Below are 15,933 nucleotides of genomic sequence, written 5' to 3' on the forward strand. Positions count from 1 at the left end.
CACCAACCATGCATGAGATGGTGGTGGGGCTGAGAGAAAGTCCTCCCCAGCAGATCTCAAAGCCCATGCCAGTTCATAGAAAGAGATGCGGTCTCGAAGATAGGTTGGACCCAAAGCATATAGGGTTTTCTAGGTCATAACCTGCACCTTGAATTGAGCCCGGAAACTTGTTGGAAGCCAGTGTAGCTGCTTTAGTAGGGGTGTGGCATGCTCCCTATAGTTAGCCCCAGTTAGTAATCTGGCAGCCGACCTCTGCACAAACTGCAGTTTCCGAACCGTCTTCAAAGGCAGCCCCACGTAGAGTGCATTACAGTAATCCATTCTGGATGTAACTAAGGCATGGACCGCCATGGCCAGGTCAGACTTTTTGAGGCATGGTGGCAGTTGGTGCACAAGTTTTAAGTGTGTGACACATTGGATGAAGTTACAGTAGAGTCTCACTTATCCAACATAAATGGGCCGGCAGAACATTTGATAAGCAAATATGTTGGATAATAAGGGATCAAGGAAAAGCCTATTAAACATCAAGTTAGATCATGATTTTACAAATGAAGCACCAAAACATCATGTTAGACAACAAATTTGACAGAAAAAGTAGTTCAATGCGCTGTAATGCTATGTAGTAATTACTGTATTTACGAATTTAGCACCAAAATATCACGATGTATTGAAAACATTGACTACAAAAATGTGTTGGATAATCCAGAACGTTGGATAAGTGAATGTTGGATAAGTGAGACTCTACTGTACTTCATCCCATTTCAAGTGTATGCCTGAGCAATAGGAAGACTTTGGAGCTTGAAGAACCAGTACCAATCCTGCTTTTAAGCAAAGTGATGGGGAGGGATGTCAGCAGTTTCACCCTCTGGTTGGTCTTCCCAGACCCCTGGTCATTTCTGCTTTGGGGTGTGTGAGTGCGTGCAGAGCTGTGTGTTTTCAGTCTTGTAGTCCTGTATGCTAGACTTGTAGTTTCAGGTCTCCTGGGAGCTGTTATCCCATCGTCATTTGTTGTAAAAAAAAAATCCCATTGCCAGCCTAGCCTGTATTCTTTGTAAATAGAATAGAGAGGACACACTAACTAGTTCTTTGACGATGGCAACAAAGAGACAACCTTGCAATTTCTCACAAGGTCAGAAATAATGAGATCAGTCCCATTCAGTGACAGTTGCATTTCCATGTTGGTGGGGCAGAACACCAACTTTGAAGGAACGATTGAAGCTGCTTACCTTTATCAACCAAATACCTTGAGCACCTTGGATAACTCCTTTAAAGTTCATGCTAAAATCCTGGATTAAACTACGAATATTTTGCTTTCACATTTTCTGCAGTACAGTATTTTAGTTTCAGATAGATGGAAGGACATTTACTGTTTTCCACTTCTGATTCATCTGTATACATGCACTGACATTGAGGATTTCACCTGAAAGTTCTCAATTTGAAGCAGGAAATAGAACTTTTGCCTGAGCTGTTGGTTTCTGTTAACCACTCTCTTACACATATACCATAACTGCAAAACTCCCTGAGGTCTCAATTTTTGGTCGTGCTGTTCCAGAGAAACTGTATCTCTGTATTGACTCAGACTATCTTGCAGCAGCTGAGAGAGAATTTAAAACCAGCCTGGGTCCTGGAGCACCAAAAAGAGGCTACATGGGAAGATGAAATTTTCTCGTGCCACTTCTATGAGCGAAAGAATTAGAGGGTGGATTTCTTGATTTTCCCACTCTAATAGAAAGCACTGTCTGAGAGGGCTGCTGTGGTGCATCTAATTTACCAGAGGGTTCCCCCAGCTGTTACCTCCTGAGATCCCCCTAATTATCCCCGTGGAGATCTGTTAACTCTGTCCTTCCAGTTAATCCCAAGAGCTAGGAAGGTCAACCAACAGAGGAAGAAGGCGAGACACCGTCACGTGCCCATTTGGTCTCCCCATGGCATTCTGTCAGGGGTGCCAGGAAAGCATTCAAAAGATGGTGTACTTTGTTTCATCCACTGAGCAATCATTTTTAGGCAATTTACATCTTGAAGCTGCTAGGCCTTGTACTCTGCCTACCTGTCTATCTATCTATCTATCTGAGAGACAGTGTGGTTCAGGTGCTGAACTAGAATCCTTGAGACCAGGGTTTGAATCTGCACTCTCCTGTGGAAATCCACTAACTAGCCTTGGGCAAGTCGCACTCTTTCAGTCTCAGAAGCAAGCAATGGCAGACTTCCCTGAGCAACAAACCTGCCAAGAAAACCCTGTGAGCGGCTTGCTATAAGTTGAGATACTATAAGGACCAAGTGCATGAACTAAATGTCACTGAATGCTTGCTGAGATTTATGAGAAGCCATTCATGCATCACTGCTCAGCACCTCCACCTTGTGGCATTATAGGGTTATAGGAAAACCTTTCGCCACCCAGATTCAGTTGCTGCAGTAAATATGTTGCAAACAATTCCATCATACCTGATGTTTGGGACCTAGAGGCAGGTAATTTTGTTGGCCTCCATGAAAAGTATGTAAGATCAAGTGAATTTGCCCAATGGATGCATGTTAGTCACAACCAGATGTTTTGGACTTGTTTATTTGTTCAGTTGCTTCCAACTCTTCGTGACCTCATGGACCAGCCTACGCCAGAGCTCCCTGTCGGCTGTGGCCACCTCCAGCTTCTTCAAGATCAAGCCAGTGCTTCAAGGATACCATCCATCCATCTTGCCCTTGGTCACCCCTCTTCCTTTTTCCTTCCATTTTCCTCAGCATCATTGTCTTCTCCAAGCTTTCTTGTCTTCTCATTATGTGGCCAAAGTACTTCATCTTTGCCTCTGATATCCTTCCCTCCAGCGAGGCACTATCTCTTGGAGTATGGACTGGTTTGATCTTCTTGCGGTTCAAGGCAATACAATCCCATTATTCCCTTAATCCCATTATTCCCTTGCCATTGAACATGCTCAATGAAGATTGCTGGAGGTGTAGGACAAAACATCTGGATCATTCCTGGTCTAGATCCTTAAGTGTTGACACCAGCATTTTGAGCTAGAACCCAAAACCAGTTAGACACTACATGACAGTTGTCTTAGACTTAATCTCTTCTGTAGTTTCATACAAAGCCAATCAAGCCTAAATTAGAATGGACCAAAGTGATATGGTTGTCAGTTGGTCCCACATATAAACTTTCACCTGTTTTTGGCTTTCAATCACACATACTAAAACTGTTAAGTATGGAGTGCCAGTAGACAGCAGCAATTTTGAAATGCCCCTTAAATATTTTAGATTCTCATAATCAGTGGTGCACATGCAAATTACCCCATAATGATTTTGGGAGTTAAGTGGACTACATTAGAAATGCTCCCCAAAATACCACTTCCTAGGTGTTTTGAAAAGTAAAACCTGCCCTCAAAGGTTTATTATAGAGAAGCCTTTCCCAAACTCCCTTCAGTAGTATTGGGCTCCTGTAGTCGTATGGTGTAGTGGTTTGAGTTTTGGATGAGGACAATAGGAGACCATTGCTCAAATCCCCGTTTGTCCATGGCAACCCACGGGGTGATGCTGTGCAAGTCACACTCTCCCTTTCTCAGAGGAAGGTCTCTCTGAACATGTTCTATGAAGAAAATCCTGTGAAAGGTTCTCCTTAGTATTGCCATAAGTCACAAATGACCTGAATTCACACATCAGCAACAACAAAATCATAGGATTTACTGGTGAGGCATAATGGGAGTGGTAGACCAATGCAAACAGAAGACAGCAGAGTAGACAAAATTGTTATATGGGGTCCTTTTGGATAACAAAAAATGTGCTTTATTTTTAAAGGAACTTATTCCTCCTGGGTTGAACAGCGTTGTTGGCAATATTTTGGGGCAAGTAGATGTTTTAGGATAGAGAAAAAGATCCGTCAGCTGAAAGGAGTTTGGATCCATCCTTTATTTTTTTTGGACATTGTCCAAACAAATAAAGGATTGCATCCAAACTTTGACATCTGTGAAGGGAGCTACTTCTTCAGTCTGTAGGACACTTTGCTCTCTGAAAGTGACTCTACCTAATTTAGAAGATTGTGTCAATTTGTGCTATTCAAATTTCCTATATCTAAATCTAGAGCCAGTCTACTATCTTCAAGATGCAATGATGATGATGATGTTGATGCCTGGAATTATGTTGGATAGTCCCAGGAAAACACATTGAATTAATTTTTGGGGACATTAACTCATAAATAAATACTACTGATGCAATGGATCTACTCTAGTCAGGTCTAACAACATAATTTAAGTCAATAATATATGAATTGAGGAAGATCTAGGATCACATTATATAAATTGACTCATCACTTAAGGTACCTTTGTGGGCCTAGAATTGATAGTTATCAGAGTTAGAGGCAGCTCTTAATTTCCTGACATATGTTTATCATAAAAAGAAGATCTTGACAAAAAGGCTTGTTCTGTTGTAGATCCATCATGATACAGCAGGTGTCACTAAGACACACACACTCAAGCTGAGCCCCTACGGCTTTAGTCTCGAACAACTCTTCCAACCACTGAAATCAAGTCTCTTTTCCCAGCTTTTCGGTGTCACGAATAATTTTCTCCATGATCAAAATCTTTTTTGAAAAAAAATAACATAAAATAAATGCAAGCTATTTGCAGCAATCTAATTGTGACCGAGTCGAATTCTCGTACCTAATCAAATGAAACGAAATGTTATTTGCTAGATTGCAATTAGCATTCACCAACAAATTTAATTGTGAAGATTTATTCCCACACATGGGTAATGGGAAAGCATTTAGATAATTACAAGTGTCTAGTGCCTTTCCACTGCTAATTGCTTTTACTGAATGATTCATTTCAAGGGCTGCGAGTGAAACTTTTATTAGGGATTTGATGGAAAGATGGTCTTATGGCAAATACTTGGAAGGTGTGTGTTTACGGGGTCCTGGCTTCTCTCAAATGACAACCTGGTTATGGGAATGTCAGGTTCCCCTTTATCACTCCTTCACAACCTCAAGGCTCTCCTCGACATCCACAGGTTTTGCATGATGCTCTTCAAAATATAACAATACCAATGCAACAAGAAGACTACGGACAAAAGCACATTTTTCCTCACTGAGTTGGATGTGCAAAGACTCATAATAGCATGAAAGTTCAGGAAGGAGGTTTTTGATTTCTTTTTTGGATACAACTCCCAGGCTAAGATCTTGTTCAATGCACTTCATAACAAATGTATTTATAGTGTTAGAAAGGCCATTTCAAGACAAGGGAACAGTATAAAATGACTCTTGCTTTCTGGAGTAGTCTGTGGAATTCTTAATACAACAATAACATCAACAACAATATTTTATTTATTACCTGCCTCTCCTTTTGGTTCCCTGTTTATGATTCAGTCTTTTAGCTTAATGTAGTTAAGAGACTTCAGGACTATAGAATATCCTTACAAGTGTTCCAGTTTTTTTTTTTTAAAAAAAAAAACTAATGTAGATTTTATAAAGTATTTACAAGAAAGACCAAATTTTGCAAAATCCTCATAGTCCTTCAACATGATTTTGATGTGGAAATATTTTATATCTATCTTATTAGAAAATGAAAAAAAAATGCTATTGGCTGCTTTAATAAATCCTGTGTAGTTTGTTTGTATTCTGAGAAACAATCTGAATCATTTAAGCAAATTATTTTGAGGCAGGATTTTGAGCTTTTAGAAGACATACTAATTTATAAAACATTTCACTAGTCCAATTTCAACAGCATTTGACTCAAACCTAAGCATTGGCTGGCTAAAGCTGGATTCTTTGGCACGGTGATTTCAAACTGTCTACATCAATAGCTACTTTCAGATATTTCCTCTGAACGGCCTCTCCTTTATCCAATTGTTGTTCCATTGACATCTGCCGACAGCTAACTGAAAACAACATCTTAGCAATTGGCTTTTTTCCCTTGTACCATCATCTTGAATGTACAGATGTGTGAACCCATGTTAAACCCAATTACCTGGAACTTCATTTCCTTGAAATTATAGGCCCCATCAATACTTACCAGTTAATGCAGTTTCAGACTGGTATTGAAGAAAGTGGTTTTACTGTGCAAACTATTACATAGGAAATACTGGAACTAGTTGGAAGCCTGGATGATGATGGCACAAACCACTGAGAACTGATGCGCATCGAAGGCTTTTACATCACATGCTTTTACGGGCATTCATTGTCTGGCTCCCTCAATTTGAAATTAAAGGGTAGCTGGGACCTTAGAAAACTATATGATCAGGGTCCAGCTTCCAGCTTCCAGGTAACTGCTTAAAATAATTTTAACTCTGAGGCCCCTTCTGCACAGCTGTATAAAACCCACATTATCTGCTTTGAACTGGATTATATGGTAGTGTAGGCAGGGCCTGAATTATTTCACAAGGAAGTGAGATAATTCAAAAGGGTTATTATATCCTTGTTATTATCTCACAAGAAGCCCCCAGTGGCACAATGGATTAAACCCTTGTGCTGGCAGGATTGCTGACCGAAAGGTTGGCTGTTTGAATTTGGGGAGCAGGGTGAGCTCCTGTCTGTCAGCTCCAGCTTCTCAAGCAGTGACATGAGAGAAGCCTCCCACAGAATGGCAAAACATCCGAGCATCAAACACCCGGCAAGAAGGACATAATCATCAATGAATTTGTTTTGACTTCTCTAAACGAAAGCTATGTTTTTTCTTGCTGCAGCATGAGGCTCTTCTTTTCTTATGCATTATGATAAGTACAATACATTAGTGGTTTATTTCATGAACCTGTGGGCATTGAGAGCAAATTGTTTTCAGAGTTCTCTGTCACCAGCCTAACATCCTTCTGGCTGTGCTAAAGTGGCAATGAAAAAAGAAGGAAAAACAAAACAATAACATTAACTACAAATGCATTTGAATTGGTGAGGTGGATAATAATTAGCTTTCTTTGCTTTTTTCAATCATTTTACCCTGCAGTTCAGCAAAAAATACATATTGGAACTGCTTACACTGTTGAGAAGTATAGTGACTATCAAAAATTAGGGGAAATGTAGCTTGCTCCTCCAGGGATTCTAGTACCCACAGCCCCAATTTTTGGATCAGGATCATAGCGTTTTAAAGGAGTAATTATTATGAAGTTTTTGTAGAAAGTCATCAAGAAAAACACATGCTTGTTGTCAGGAATGGCAAGGAAAAGAAGAAATAAACTGGTGGCAGAAGATTCCTTGAAAAGTTAGGGGAGGAGATTGAAGCCATGGCTCACTGAGGCAGCTGCTAACCCTCCCACATATTTTGCTCCAAGGAGCCTCTCTCTTGGCATTCAATGGATAGACAATTGGTAGGTCACTGTCTTCTCCCATTGCTACTACTGCTGATGCTGACGCCATTCATTGAGCATAAAAAAGGTAAAGGTTTTCCCCTGTCATTAAGTCTAGTTGTGTCCGACTCTGGGGGTTGGTGCTCATCTCCATTTCTAAACCGAAGAGCTGGCATTGTGAGTCCCTTCGGGTGAGAAGGGCGGGATATAAATGTTGCAAATAAATAAATAAATAAATAAATAAATAAATAAATAAAATTGTCTGTAGACACCTCAAAGGCCATGTGGCCGGCATGACTGCATGGAGCACCGTTACCTTCCAGTCAGAGCATTATCTATTGATCTACTCACATTTGCATGTTTTCAAACTGCTAGGTTGGCAGAAGCTGGGGCTAACAGTGGGAGTTCACTCTGCTCCCTGGATTTGAACCACCGACCTTTCGATTAGCAAGTCCAGCAGCTCGGTGGTTTAACCTGCTAAGAAAATGTCAAAATACTATTATATGAACAGAATCCTACAGCCTTCGAAACAAGGAGAGAAAAAAAGAATGGGAGCGCTTTTGTGGCTGTGATATGGATTTTCACCATATCTATATTGAACAGAAAAGGTAACTTTTCCTGAAGCCATACATTATTTCTGGTCATGTCCCCATTTGTGGGGGCGGGGGGGCGGGGGGGGGAGCCTTGTTCTGAGCCTATATAAGAGAGCCCTTCTAGGACTACTGCCTCCATCTGTGATCCCTGGGGTAGGTGCCCAATTCTAAATTAGGTTGAGTTAAGACAGTAACTTGGATGCCAAATCTTGAGATTGTGCATGGTGTTGGAGAGTGGAAATGTGTGAGCCACATAACATGTCCTGAGTGAGCCTGATGCCCTCTGGAATATTATATGCTTAGAAGGAGGGAGGGGAATTGAGATTCCAAAAATGGAAAATTGGATATTTAAGATCTTGGATTTAAGTCCTTGACTTGGAGGGTGGTAAAACAATTTAAAACATTAATTTTCTTCTGCCGAGGCAATCGGGGGTTGCAGTAGGAGATTTTGAGTAGTCTGTGTTAGTGATTTTATCCTTTTGTTGTTGTTTTTGCTTAAGGTGTTTTTGCTTTTCTTGTATGTTGTCGTGGAATAATGTAGTATGATGTATTGTCTTTATATATAAAAATAAAATATATATAGTCTAACCTAGGCAGACAGAATGTGACTTCCATTTATGTTCCTGTGTCTTGACAATAAGTGAAGATAAACCTGAAGAATGCTTCACGAATTTGTGTGTCATCCTTGCGCAGGGGGTATGCTGCCGGCAGGACCAATGACTTGGTGGTTGGGTTGCTGACCTAAAGGTTGCCAGTTTGAATCTAACCTGGGGAGAGTGTGGATGAGCTCCCTCTATCAGCTCCAGCTCCATGTGGAGACATGAGAAAAGCCTTCCACAAGGATGCTAAAAACATCCAGGCAAGGATGGGCAACATCCTTGCAGATGGCCAATTATCTCACAGCAGAAGTGACTTGCAGTTTCTGAAGTTGCTCCTGACATGAAAAAAAATCCCGAAAAAATGTTTACCGGTAAACAGGTAAAAGGAGAGGGCTTGTTAGTTCCAAAGCAAAGGTTAAGTAAAAAAGGGAAAGAAAGGTGGTAATAGATTGTACGCCATAATGTCAGATAGAATGGTAGTAATACAAGAATATTTGTTCATTGTTTCCAGTTGTTGTGTATTGTAGTAACGATTGCTGACTGAGGGCTGTTTTAGTAATTTAAAAAGTCTTGGATGATATAGGTGCTGCTCTGTTGTCACATTTTATCACCAAGTTTCCAGGGTCAATATAGGAAAAAACACTGGTAGTTATCAGGTGTGAACTAACATACATTGGGTTTGCTTGAAGTTGGAGAAGGTGATAAATGTAAAGCACATTGGAAACACACATCAAAATAAGGATGTAATTGTCATTAGGAATGGTCAGTGGATAACCACTATTGATTCTAGACGTTTAATTTGATTTGATGGATTTTACTATAATTAACACAGGGATTTGTAACTGCATGGCTCTTAATGTTATTAACTAGAACAACAAATTATGAAATTAAATTTACATTTAACATGTAATTTAAGTTTGACATAATGTTTTTGAATGTTAACAGATTTTGTTAATTTCCTCAGTGGTAACAGTACCTGGTTTGCTTCTCATTTTGATCTTACTCCATTGATCTGAATTTTCTTTTTTTCTGTGCTTAAAAAGTACAATGATATTTAGACTACATGTGCCTGGTTTGGACATATATAATCAACAGATGTCTATCAGGAACATGAAACATCTTCCATTGTCCACACAATGCCAGCTATTGACTATAAATCAAATGGATACATATAAATAAATTACTAATTTCACCATTTGCAAAGTTAAGATTGTATTTTCTACCGATTGGCATATCTTTTAATGTGCTTTACTATCAATGTTGCTTAACTCAGATTCTGTGTCTTTATGATGCTGAAATTTGTAGTTTTCTAAGTCCCAAGGGATGCCTGGTAAGCTCTCTAACTGCAGTAGATTTCTCTATCCTATGTAAGTCAACCTCATGTATAGGTTGAGACCAGGATTTGGGGGCAAAATTATGGATTTTGATATCCCCCATGGATAGATCCATGTCATTCCCTGGAAAGGGAAAAGCACCATTGCTGACCATTGGTCACCACAGAGTCAGCACCATGGAAGAGAGAGTAGAGGGGGTCAATTCTTCTTTTAGGTTATCTTGGGGAAGACCAAGCACTGATCATTCATCACTCAGAGAAGGGGGTGGTTCTTTATTTCATAAGAGTTAAGGGACAGTGCTCACACTGGGTTACATATTGATACTCACAACTGGGTTAAGTTGACACATTTTTTGGGGTTGATTTTTTGACTAAACTTTCTAGACATATACATAAGTATACAGTATAGAGTAATTATTTAATAGCGAATCAGGAATCAGGAACTGAAGGGTGCTCTGAATGTCATTTTCCTGCTTCTTGGCAGGGGGTTGGACTGGATGGCCCGTGAGGTCTCTTCCAACTTTATGATTCTATGATTCTAAGACCTCACCAGGATGAAGGCAAACAAAAGAGACTTTATTCCAGTTGCTCAAAAGGGACACTTGTACAGCACAGATACTTGAAGGGTACAATTGTAAAGCATAATCATAAACAGACATTTTTATATACATAAATTTCCATTCACCACCATTGTTCAATTTTGAAAATTCTCTCCCCCTCCATTGATTGACCAGCTCCGAGAAGCCGGCCGGTGTCCTTCTTGGCCTCTGATTGGCTGGGAGGCAAGTCCAAGCCAGTGTTTGCCCTGATTGGCTGAGGGGTGGTGACACAGCTGGGAATCCTCCCAGCTAGGTAGTGAGGCCCCGAGGCTTCCAATGAGCCGGGGAGGTGGTCCAAGGACGGGAGGGAGTCCTGAGGGCTGTGCCCACCCCTTGGGTGTGTGGCGCTGGAATGTGGTAAACAAAGAAATGTCCAATCTGACAGGATTATGCAGAGTCCTTTCGAAGAATACAATGGGAATTGTTTGTCTCAGACATTCCTTTGTGCCAGAGGACAAAGGAAGAGTCTTGAAGATATAGTTGTTGATGGGATAGCAATCACAGTTTCGGTCTGGACCTCGGTCTCGCGGATGACTGAGATCCCCAGCGGGAAATTGTTAGGCAGCGAGCGGAAGGCCCCTTCTGGGATCTAAGAAGGTCCCTTGTGTTATAGATTATGTCCCATCTCTGGCTTCCACCCAGGGTGTGGATAGGGTGTCTGGAATGACTCAAGAGAAGAGGTTGCTGGAGTTCATGGGTTTATGTACATTTGCCTTCATTGTATAGAGTTTAATAATAACAAAGAAATAGATAAAAAGTAAAGAATAGACTTTGTGTGGTGCTTGGTGGGAACCACTTATGAAGAGGGAGGAAAGGGGTGAAGAGTGGGGGTCTCACCACGGTTGAGCATCAGCTGCAGGGGTCATCTGTAGCATTTTGTTATATTTTTTGCTCATCCGCTCATGCACATGTTCGCAGAAGAGAATAATAATAATAGCAACAACAACAACAACAATGGAAGAGATACATAGTAGCAAGGGAAGGAGGGATACAAAGTAGCAGGGGCTCAGGGAATGGAGGTGTTTGAGTTACTTTGTGGCCATCTGGCTGGCTTCCTGGCTAAGAGGGGGAGAAGATCAGCTGGCCAATCTCCGCTGTGGCTACAGAGATCAGCTGGCCTGGCCTGGCATGAACCAAGTGGCTGAGTTGGGGGCATGTGTCCATGTGTGGGGGTTTGGGGGCCATGTCACTGCTGGTTCTGGGGAGGAGACCATGGAGACAGAGGATGTTTCCATTCATCAGGTGTCCAAGGGACAACTATAAATCGTGGGATTCAATTTATGTATTCTTTTTATTAGGAGTGGGGTTAGAGGTCTTTGATATCATTTATTATGGCTTGGAGAGTGTGCTTATAAGCTGTATGAACTCCCAGTCTATATTTTGAGATTCACAGTGTTTCCCAACAAAATATTTTTGCATTTGAGGGGGGGGGGTGTGTTCACAAAAGTCATTTTAGGCCTAGGAGAGTTTTTTTTTAAAGTATGAAATCAACCAGATTAGTCCCATTCTGCACTGAAAACCCCCCCCCTCCTTGGTCTAAAATGTTTAATTTGAGCCAAAAACATGGAAAATTGCCTCCATATTTTGCAGGAATAGGTCAATTTTACAGGAAAAATAAATAAATTGTGCAGTGGGATTCAGTGCTGTCCTTCAAATCAGTGGCCAATTCCTGCCTTAATACCTTTATAATTGACAGAGAATAATCAGTGGGAGCTCTTCCATTATTTCTTCTTTATAGTAGAGAAAACTTGGATCTAGTGAATTTCTGTCTGCCCTGAACACAGAGCACTTGTCAAAAATTTAAAAAGAAAATTTTAATTACATCACCAAAAATACGTTGATTTCATACCTTTAAATTTAATACTGATATTTTTAAAAACCTCATCGTACCTGATGAGAAATTTTAGTACTCTAAAGTACTGTTTTGTTGAAGAGTTTACACAGCGGTAGAGCTGTAAGGTAGGCCTTATACAGTTTGCCACTTCAAGATTTAATAATGCTTCTGATTTTTAGACACCTACAATATAGAGGTTTTTTCTCCATACAAACTAAAACATTATTCTGTCTAAGTTGATACATTTTGTCATTGCATGATATTGGGACAAAAACTAAGCCCTCCTACTATTTTCAGCTGAGAATGATGCAAAAAAGGTGGTGCAAGTTATTGATGAGGGAAAAACCTCCTCCTGCTACTCAGTAATGGAGAGAACCAGTGTACACTTCACTTGATTCTACTCATGAAGAAAAGTGGATAGATCAAAATCATGAGAGGCAGGGATAGAAAGACCTGAAGTAGACATTCGCAGACAGTTTACCATTGAGCAACAAAAGATTTCATTCAAGAATGCCCAGGGACAATGAAAGATTGAAACAAAGAAACAGTGGTATACAGTTTTGCACTGATCCTTATAGGAGGCACGTCTACTTTTTATCACATAATTTGGGGAATAAATAGAGAAATCTTCTGTCAAGTCAGTTTCCACTTATGACCACTTTAGGAATGAGATACATTCAAGAGTCCTGGTCACCAGCTGCCTCCTGAAGTCTTGCAAACTCATGGCTGTGGTTTCAATCGTGGCCTTGATTGAATCAATCCAGAAGTATTTCAATATTCCTCTTTTCCTGACTTTCACTTTCATATTGTCATCTTTGCCAATGAGATGTATCATGTCACTTTAATCATCTTTATAATCGTATACCTTTTAATGTCTTTTTAGCAGTCCATGGTATCTGTAGATCTTTCTCCAGCAACACATTTCAAATGAGTTCATTTTCTTCCATCAGCTTTTTGCAAGAGCCAGTTTTCTCAACCACACACAGAAATTGGAAAAATGTTGGCCTGGGTCATTCTGATTGTTATTAATGACATATCTTTAGACTTGAAAATTGAATTTAGTTCCTCCATAGCTGATCTTTCAAACCTTAGGTTTTTTGACTTTTTTTTGAAGGAGAGACACAGTATACATTAAAGGCATGGAATAAAAATAAACTCTGATAAAGTCAAAATGTAGATACCTCATCACTGGTACCAGCTGGGGTTGCCTTGTGGAGAGGATGAAGTCTTGGAAGAAGTGGATCAAAGTGCTGCCCTTTCAAAGCAATACTGGGCCTGAAGAGATGTTATGCATTCACCTAGTACTTAAAGTTCAAGAACAAGGAAACAAGAGCACTATGTAGAAGCACTGCTAAACTTGCTGCCTTTCAGAGTATCTGGACTATTTTTGTTGACCAGTTGGATTTCTTGGTAAGTACTAGGAATAAATCCAATCACTGTTGATCAGCTAGTTGAATGTGAATCTAAATGTCCATCTTGAGCATATGCCAAGTAAATCAGGAAAATATGGCTTAAATGTGAAATGGCATTGTGATATGATGACATTCTGTCTTCTTCAGGTAGATATTTACCAGGGTAGATATTTACCATCTCCATGCGGGGACATGAGAGAAGCCCTCCACAAGGATTGCAAAAACATCAAAACATCCAGGCATCCCCTGGGAAACGTCCTTGCAGATGGCCAATTCTCTCACACCAGAAGCGACTTGCAGCTTCTCAAACTTTGGTTTGTCTACAGAGTAAGGACAATGTTACCTGAACACTATTTATATAGTAGATTAAATTTGGACAAGACTATTTTTTTCACCAGTTTAGAAGTGATAGAAGGTTTGCAAATGTTAGTATCATTCAACGGAAAAAGCTATACACTTACTAACCTTATTAATTTTGAAATAGGCTAAGAAATGTAGGTAATCAAAATTATATTTGAAATTCCTTTTCACAATTTTCCTGTCAATGTCACTGTTGGTTCACATAAACTATATCAAGAAGTACTGAATGTATTCTGTAGCTATACAGTGACCATGTTCCCACTTGAATAAAAATGTAGTATTGAGTCAGAATCATTAGATCTGTTCACTGAGTCCTTCATCTTCAAATAAAAAAGAAAATAGAAATCTGAGATATCATACATGATCATGTTCACACACTCAGACCATGTGTTAGTTACCTCACACAAATGGTTGTGTCTGATGTTTCAATAATGCACACAATTTCTCATTAACTTCTGTTGGTACTGTTGAAAAATGCTTTGAAGTATTTCTAAAACAATGACAAGAGGAACATTGTATCAAGTACTATTACTACAAATTAATGACAGTGGTGGAATTGTTTAGGTAGACACTACCTAACTACACCTTTTAAAGTAGCTATGGTCTCTTTCATGCTACACAAAGTATGATGTGAAAGGCACTGCTTTGGGATCTCAGTCTAGACCTAGACCAGGGGTCCTCAAACTTTTTCAGCCGAGGGCCGGTCCACAATCCTTCAGACTGTTGAGGGGCCGGATTATCATTTGAAAAAAATACAAACAAATTCCGATGCACACTGCATATGTCTTATTTGTAGTGCAAAAACAACAACAACAACAACAACAACAACAACAATGAAAAAACAGTACAATATTTAAAAATAAAAACAATTTTAACCAACATACATTTATCAGGATTTCAATGGGAAGTGAGGTCCTGCTTCTGGCCAATGAGATAGTCAAGTTAATTAGGGTTGTTGTTGTTGTTGTTGTTGTTGTTGTGTGCCTTCAAGTCATTTCAGACTTTGAGTGAGCCTAAGTCTAAAATTTATTTATTATTTATTTACTGCATTTATTTACTACATTTGTATCACACCCTTCTCACTCCAAAGGAGACTCAGAGTGGCTTACAAATTATATGTACATACAATATATTATATTATTAGCATAGCACAATATTAGCATTATATATTACTATATTGAACTATACCACTATACTGTAATATTATTAGTAATATTATATGTAATATAGAATATATAATTAATATTATTATATGGTATTATTATTAGTGTTATATTGTATTACATTATAATATTATTATCAATATTATATGTATATACAATATATTATATTATAAAACTGAGGGCGGGGGCCAGGTAAATGACCTCGGAGGGCCGCATCCGGCCCCCGGGCCTTAGTTTGGGGACCCCTGACCTAGACCATGAGATCTTCTACTCTTCAAGCTCCACAATATACAAGTTAGGAAACACTTTGGGTGAGTAAAGGTGCCATGAACTTGGCCATGTTTTTAATTAGGCCAGTGGAATCTAATAAACCACTTCCCGGGTTCAACGTTTTGTTTTATCCCAACATGGCTTGTCTTCATTTTGAAGCAATGCTCTCAAATATCTTGTTGGGAAACCAATTAAGGGAAGGTAGAGGGGGAAGAGGAGGAGGAAAAAAATATGAAGAGGAAGAGGAGACAGGATCCGCTCTTGTTTCCTTCTCTTAAGATATTAAAAAAGCTGAATGCTTCTAATTAGCAATAATTAAAAATTAATTAAGAAGCTCTCTGCAATCCCCTTTCCCCACCCTCTTCTGGCAGTGCTGGGATGCGAGAGCTGTTCTCATCCCTGTGGTGCTGAATCACGGCTTAATCACAAAGCCTCGATCGCAGCTAATCCTGCAAGTCTGCCCCGGTACACACTAATCAGCGTAGCCAACAGAGACCGGCATCTACCAGGGCATGA

This window comes from Anolis carolinensis, chromosome 1, assembly GCF_035594765.1.
Source record: "Anolis carolinensis isolate JA03-04 chromosome 1, rAnoCar3.1.pri, whole genome shotgun sequence".
In the NCBI taxonomy this organism is placed as follows: Eukaryota; Metazoa; Chordata; class Lepidosauria; order Squamata; family Dactyloidae; genus Anolis; species Anolis carolinensis.